Here is a 6,819-nt window from a genome sequence, read left to right as displayed (position 1 = left end):
GCCACCTCGTCCCGACGTCGCCCCGCCGCCTCGTCCTCATCATTGCGTCGTCCTCGACCTCCTCCTCAACCGCGGCTCCTCCGAGCCTCGCCGGCGTTCCCCTGCAACGGGGGTGAGCCGCCGTCCGTCCTCCTCTTCCCCTCTACCCCAATGCGTCCACCACACTCGCGCCTCACCCCGCCGTGGCCACGTGCCGGTCGTGCCCGTGTAGCGCCGGCCACGCCCGACGCGAGTGCCCGCGAACTGCGGCCCTTCTCGACGCCCTCACTGCGCCCCGCGAACCGCGGCTGCCCCTGCGCCACAGCCGCCCCGCTCCTCCACCTCCTCGCCCCCCCCGACGGCGACCGCCCTGGCCAGCCACCTCGCCGTGTGGCTTCGGCCCGCAGCCGTGGCCATCGCCCCTGGTGGTCACGGGCACGGGCGCCCACGCCCGCCCCGTTAACCCGTGCCCAATAAGCCGCCCTGGGCCACTAACGTAGGGTCCCCACCCCTAGAACGGAAATTTAAAATAGAAAATGTAATTAATAAAATTATTAATTAGTAAATTAATTAAGTTATTTAATCCTGTTTAAATTATTCTAGTTAATTAGTTAATTGAATTAAACCATATTTAATTAGCTAAACCCTAATTAAACTAAACAGTGTATGACATGCGGGGCCCACATGTAGTTGACCCAGCCAACTGCACAGTTGACTGCTGATGTCAGCATGATGTCATGTTGATGTCATCATTTACTATTCTGGTTAATGTTGAGATAAATAATTAAATTCAAGAAATTAATAAAAACTTTAGAAAATCATGTTAAATAAACCGTAGCTCGGATCGAAAAACTTTATACATGAAAGTTGCTCAGAACGACGAGATGAACCCGAATACGCTACCCACATACATGTCAGATGCCTCTAACTATCTGAACATGGAACATTACCCCTCCGGTCATCTGTCTGACACAGGTCCGGAACCGGGAAAACATTCCCGGTTGATATTCCCCCTTCACCTATATCGTGTAGCCATACGGTAGGTCACTCCCGGCACAACATATTGCCACGTTATGCTTTGTGATGCTATGTTTGCTTTATATTTACTGTTTCTTCCCCCTCTTCTCTCCGGTAGACCCCGAGGCCGCTGATGCCCCGGTGATCGACTACGTCGTCGACAACGACCCCTCCTTGCCAGAGCAACCAGGCAAGCCCCCCCTTTGATCATCCCGATATCGCCCATTCCTTTCTCTCATGCTTGCATTAGATTTTGCTACTGTTATTGTATGCTCCTATTCTGATGCATAGCCTGCTTTTGTACCTGTTATTGTACCTTACCTGCTTATCCTAATCTGCTTAGTATAGGTTGGTTAGTGATCCATCAGTGACCCCCACCTTGTCCTTGTTGCCCCTGCTTCATCATTGAAGACCCGATCAACGGGATTGAAGACCAGGCCCCGGCACCGCACATCACTTTCCCCTTAGTTGCTCGACACTGCTGGGTTACTATCGAGTGCCGAGGGTGAGACCTCTACAGCACTTCTGATGTTAACCTGTAGTGTAGCTATTCGGCCGTGGTCATCGAGGGTGATTTCCTCCTTAACCACTTCCGATACGGCTCTGTCGTGCAACCCCTCAAGTGTGAACCTTGAGGGTGATTCCTCTACGTTCACCTTGATGATTACATTGAGTGGAACCCACCGGGGGTGATTCCTTGGGTTTTCCTCTTGATGTTTGGACACACGGATACTTGGACTTTACAACTGTTACTTGGAAAGAGATGTGGAGACGGGTTGACCTGGAAGGTGCCCGTGAGATAATTACGAGGCGTGGCCGGGCATTCTTAGCCCTTGCCGCAAGTCCTCGAGACGGGGCAACGGGGTCACCTCTTTCGTGAGTCTCTGCTTGTTACCGCGCGTTCCTAATCCACTACGATTTGGATATTTGATCCGAGGGGCCTCTGGCCTGATAGCACTAACCATCACGTGGGCATAGTATGGGCGTTCTGCGTCGTATGCATCAGCCGAAGCTTAATAGACGTCAGCGACGGAGCGGCGCGCGCCGGGTTGGACTGGTAAGCTCCTGCCTTTTTAGGGAGGTAGCTAGGTCTGCTCACCGGCCGCGTTCGCAACGTGCAGAAGTTTCCGGGGAGATGGCCCATGACCCCTGGGGGCATAGGTTTAGTCCGGCGTGCTTGACCTCTCTATTAAGCCTAGGTCGGGTTGCGGCGTATTGTTTGGCCGAGGCCGGGCATGACCCAGGAAAGTGTGTCCGGCCGGAGTCAATCGAGCGTGGTGGGTAAGTTGGTGCACTCCTGCAGGGAAGAACTAATCTATGCATAACCTGTCCTACGGTAACGGACACTTGGAGTTGTATCCCGATCGATACAACTAGAACTGGATACTTGTGATGAGAACTGGATGGTGATGAGGATTTGATTGTGATGATAACTGGATAGTATGGCTCTGGGATTGCTTTCTCGCAGGGAGTCGAGAAAGGATCTCTGGCCGAGGTTGATAACACTACTACCGCTTTACTTTATGCTACTCTACTCCCTCTTGTTTGCTGCAAGATGGTGGTTTCCAGAAGATGCTAGTCTTCGATAGGACTAGACCTTCTCTCTATTCTGGCGTTTCTGCAGCCCAGTCCACATATACAGCCTTCCTTTGATAATGTTGCATATGTAGTGTAGATCCTTGCTTGCGAGTACTTTGGATGAGTACTCACGGTTGCTTTGCTCCCTCCTTTTCCCCCTTCTTTCTTCTTTCTGGTTGTTGCAACCAGATGGTGGAGTCCAGGAGCCAGATGCCACCTTTGACGACTGCTGCTACCCCGAGGGTGCCTACTACCACGTGACGGACGCCGACGACCAAGAGTAGTTAGGAGGCTCCCAGGTAGGAGGCCTTGCCTTTTCGATCGTAGATGCTTTTGTGCTAGCCTTCTTAAGGCAAACTTGTTTAACTCATGTCTGTACTCAGATATTGTTGCTTCCGCTGACTCGTTTGTATTCAAGCTGATGTATTCGAGCCCTCGAGGCCCCTGACTTGTAATATAAAGCTTGTATTATTTTAATTTGTGTCTAGAGTTGTGTTGTGATATCTTCCCGTGAGTCCTTGATCTTGATCGTACACATTTGCGTGTATGATTAGTGTACGATTGAATCGAGGGCGTCACACCATTGAACGCACATCGCCAGAAATCATCAAATAAATCCAGGATAAATGCGACCACCAGGATTTGAACCCTGGTGAGCTGGAAAATACCACTGTCCTCCCGATCCAACCATAGGTTGTTTCACACTTTTTCTGTATTTATGCAAAGTTCATTGGGTGTTAAAAAATATTCAGCATATATTAAGGAAATGTTCACCGTATATCTACAAAAATTTCACTCATTTATAAAATGTTCATCATATACTAGAAATTGTTCAACGAATGTAAATGTTCACTATGTTTTCGAAATTTGTTTAGTGTATAACAGACAAATGTTCAATGTTTATTAAAAAATTGTTCAAAATATATTGCAAAAATTTCAATGCGTATTTTCAAGATTTGTTCGATGCATATATTCATATTTGTTTCACAAATGTTTATCATGTAATACAAAAAGTTCATCGTGTATTGTTTAAAATGTTCATCGTATAATAAGAAAATGTCAACGTATATATATGAAATGTTTAGTGGATATTCCAAAATGATCAATTTGTACTTTTTTGATTTTTTTTTCAAAATAAGTTCCATACTTAAATGCTCGCACCGTGAATCTATCACTAGAAGTCATCAGCTTTTTTTTAAGGGATGAATATGAATTTATTCATCAAAAACCACAGTTTATGGGATACATAAAGCATCATGGGGTTGAATGAGCCACAAATGGCTCCCCTGTACTAAATTAAGAGAAAATTTAGCTAAGCTATCAACATCTTTGTTTGATCGACGACCTTCATAGTCAATCTTGCTGTTGACACTAGCAGCCCTTGCTCTAATTTCGGTGATGATGGATCCATACGCGCCCCTGACATTCCGGTTTATATCATCTACCACTTCTTTTGCGTCCGACGCAATAATGATGTTTTGAAGACCTAAATCTTCTGCCAGTGCAAAAACTTTATTGGTTAGCGTCACTTGTTCACGAGAGAGGTAGCTCACGAGTTAGATTTCCGGAGAGTTCCTATGTGCCGCTCCTTGCGGCAAACAGTCGGCCTCCCGCACAGGAGTGCCCGACTGGGCCGGCCCATGTATAGCGCAGAAAAAATCTATAAAAGAAGTAGAAGTGCAGCGGCTAGTGATCAAACTCGCGCCATCCAGCTCTCTACGCGCAATACTAGCCACCACACTAACTGTATGCTAATGACAAGTCACCAGCAGCATTATATTTACTTTAGTGTACAGATTTTTCAGTTATTGCACACAATTTAGGAAAGACGATTATTTTGGAAACTTTAACATTTCGAAATGGTATTTGAATTACACAAAAAGAATTGGAATTAGAAGCAGTTTTGAAAATTTGAGAACATTTTTCAGAAACAAGAACAAATTTGTAAACATGATTTTTTGAATTACGAACATTTTTACAAATATTTTGAACATTTTCTGAAAAAATGAACAAATTTCGAAATACAGAATGTTGTTGAAAGAGTGAACAAATATGTGAACTGAACAATTTTTGAAATGTTCAAACAATTTTTGAATACTTACACATATTTTTTAAAATCCGACAATTTTTCAAAATTCCAAAACTTTTCCTAAACACGAACACAATTTGAAAATCCTGAACAATTTTTGAAAAAGTGAATAATTTTCAATATGCCGAACATATTTTAGAACGTGAACAAAAGTTGAAAATTCTGAAAAACTTTTGGAAAAATGAATAATACTCATAATTCCGAAAAAAATTAAAACATGAAGAAAAATTGAAATTCCTGAACATTTTTTGTAAAATTATTTTTTCAAAAAATTTGAACGTTTTTTAAAAACATGAACAAATCTCAAAAGTCCCGAACATTTTTTGAACAGAAGAGAACAAAATTTGAAATTCTGAACAATTTTTCAAAACACAAATAAAATTTGAAATTCACGAACATTTTTCGAATAGAAGGGAACATAATTTTAAATTATGAATGTGTTTTGAAGAGTTGAATAGTTTTTAGAAAATTTTCTTTCTAAAAGTTAAAAAAGAAACGAAAAAGGAAAAAGAAGATAAAGGTAACCAAAAAAGGAACAGATAACAAAAGCCAGAAAATAGAAAAACGGGAAAATAAGAAAAAAGTTATGAAAACCGAAGAAAACAATAAAAAACAGCAGGAAAAAAGAAAAGACCAGACCTGGACCGGTTCAGAACCTTTTACTTCTAGAAGGTTCCCAAAACCGGGATCAGTGCAATGCGCAACGGGCCGGCCCATTTAGTCGCTCCCGTCACCAGGTACTTGATGCAATAAGCGTCGTATAGGTTTTTCAGATTTCCCCTGTCGCAGATCACTCTTTTTGTGAATTCTTTTACGTGTCACAAGCTCGTTATTACAAATGGGCCGGCCCAGACGCCCCAGCCTTCAGCAAAGCTGCTGGCTCCTTCTGACGCACACGCGCGGTATACAGGGACGGTGGTTCCTATTTAGCGCTGCAGGTGCCTGTTATTAGTGTTTTTGCAAACGGGCGCCTGCAGCCCCTCCTCGCTGGGCCGGCCCACGTGCCTTTTTTCTGTTTCTGTTAAAACTGAAAAATAAGGTGCACGTGAGGGAATCGAATCCCGATCTCTTCGGTAGCGATGAGCTCCACAAACCACCTGGGACAGAACACGTCGTGTGTTCACTTACTATCGTTCCCCCTTTTTGTTGTTTCTTTTTTTTCTTTTTCTTGTTTGTATTTTCAATTTTATTGTTCTTTTTCTATTTCTTTTCTATTTTTTTAAAATGCACAGACTTTTTAAATTCTATGAACTATTTCTTCAACCAATGAACTATTTTTTGAATTTCATTAACTTTTTTAAAATTTGATGAACTAATTTTCAAATTATATCAATTATTTTTAAATTCTATGAACTCTTTTCAAATTTGATGAACTTTTTTTCAATTTCTATGACCTTTTTTGAAATCGATGAACTTTTTCTTTTTCTTTTTTTCTTTTGCACAATTGAATGAACTTTTTCAAAATGGATGAACTTCTAACAAAATTGATGAACTTTTTTCAATATCGATGAACCTTTTCCGAATTTGATGATTTTTTTGAATTAAATGAACTTTTTTGGAAATTCGATGAACTTTTTACAAATTCATTGAACTTTTTAATTTGGTGAACTTTTTTTAAAGTTGATGAAATTTTCTTCAAGTTCAATGAACTTTTTTCAAATTTGATGTATTTTGTTTTCAAATTTTATGAATTTTTAAAAAATTCGATGAACTTTTTACTAATTCCTGATTTTTTAAAATTTTGTTTGATTTTTTTCTAAAATATAACATTTTTTTCCTGAAAAGTATGTGCAAGAAGTAGCACGGCTATGTTTTAAATATTTCGCGCTGTATTCTTTCATCAGTTTCTTGTAGCTCGAGTGGTAAGGTTGTGTGATGTTTTTCGCGTTACAAATCCGCTGCCTGTTCCTGGGCCGGCTTATAAGGGCGCTAGCGGGCGCCAGTTGGCTGAACCGGCGCTTAAGCGCCGTATAGGAGCTCCCCACAGGGGACTCTCGCGGGGCAGGGCTCTATTGTAGGGTTTTATCAGCCTTTACTTCGGCCTCTTGGGCTTCTGCAGCACGGAGTTCCTAAACCCCAGCGTTTTCAACCCCTCCCCCTTCCCCTCCCTTTCCTAAACCCTAGCGCAATTACCGGAGGCCGTTCTTCTACGAAAT

The sequence above is a fragment of the Triticum dicoccoides genome, chromosome 5B (genome assembly GCF_002162155.2).
Source record: "Triticum dicoccoides isolate Atlit2015 ecotype Zavitan chromosome 5B, WEW_v2.0, whole genome shotgun sequence".
NCBI classification, from domain to species: Eukaryota; Viridiplantae; Streptophyta; class Magnoliopsida; order Poales; family Poaceae; genus Triticum; species Triticum dicoccoides.
Note: the sequence above shows the minus strand (reverse complement) of the source record.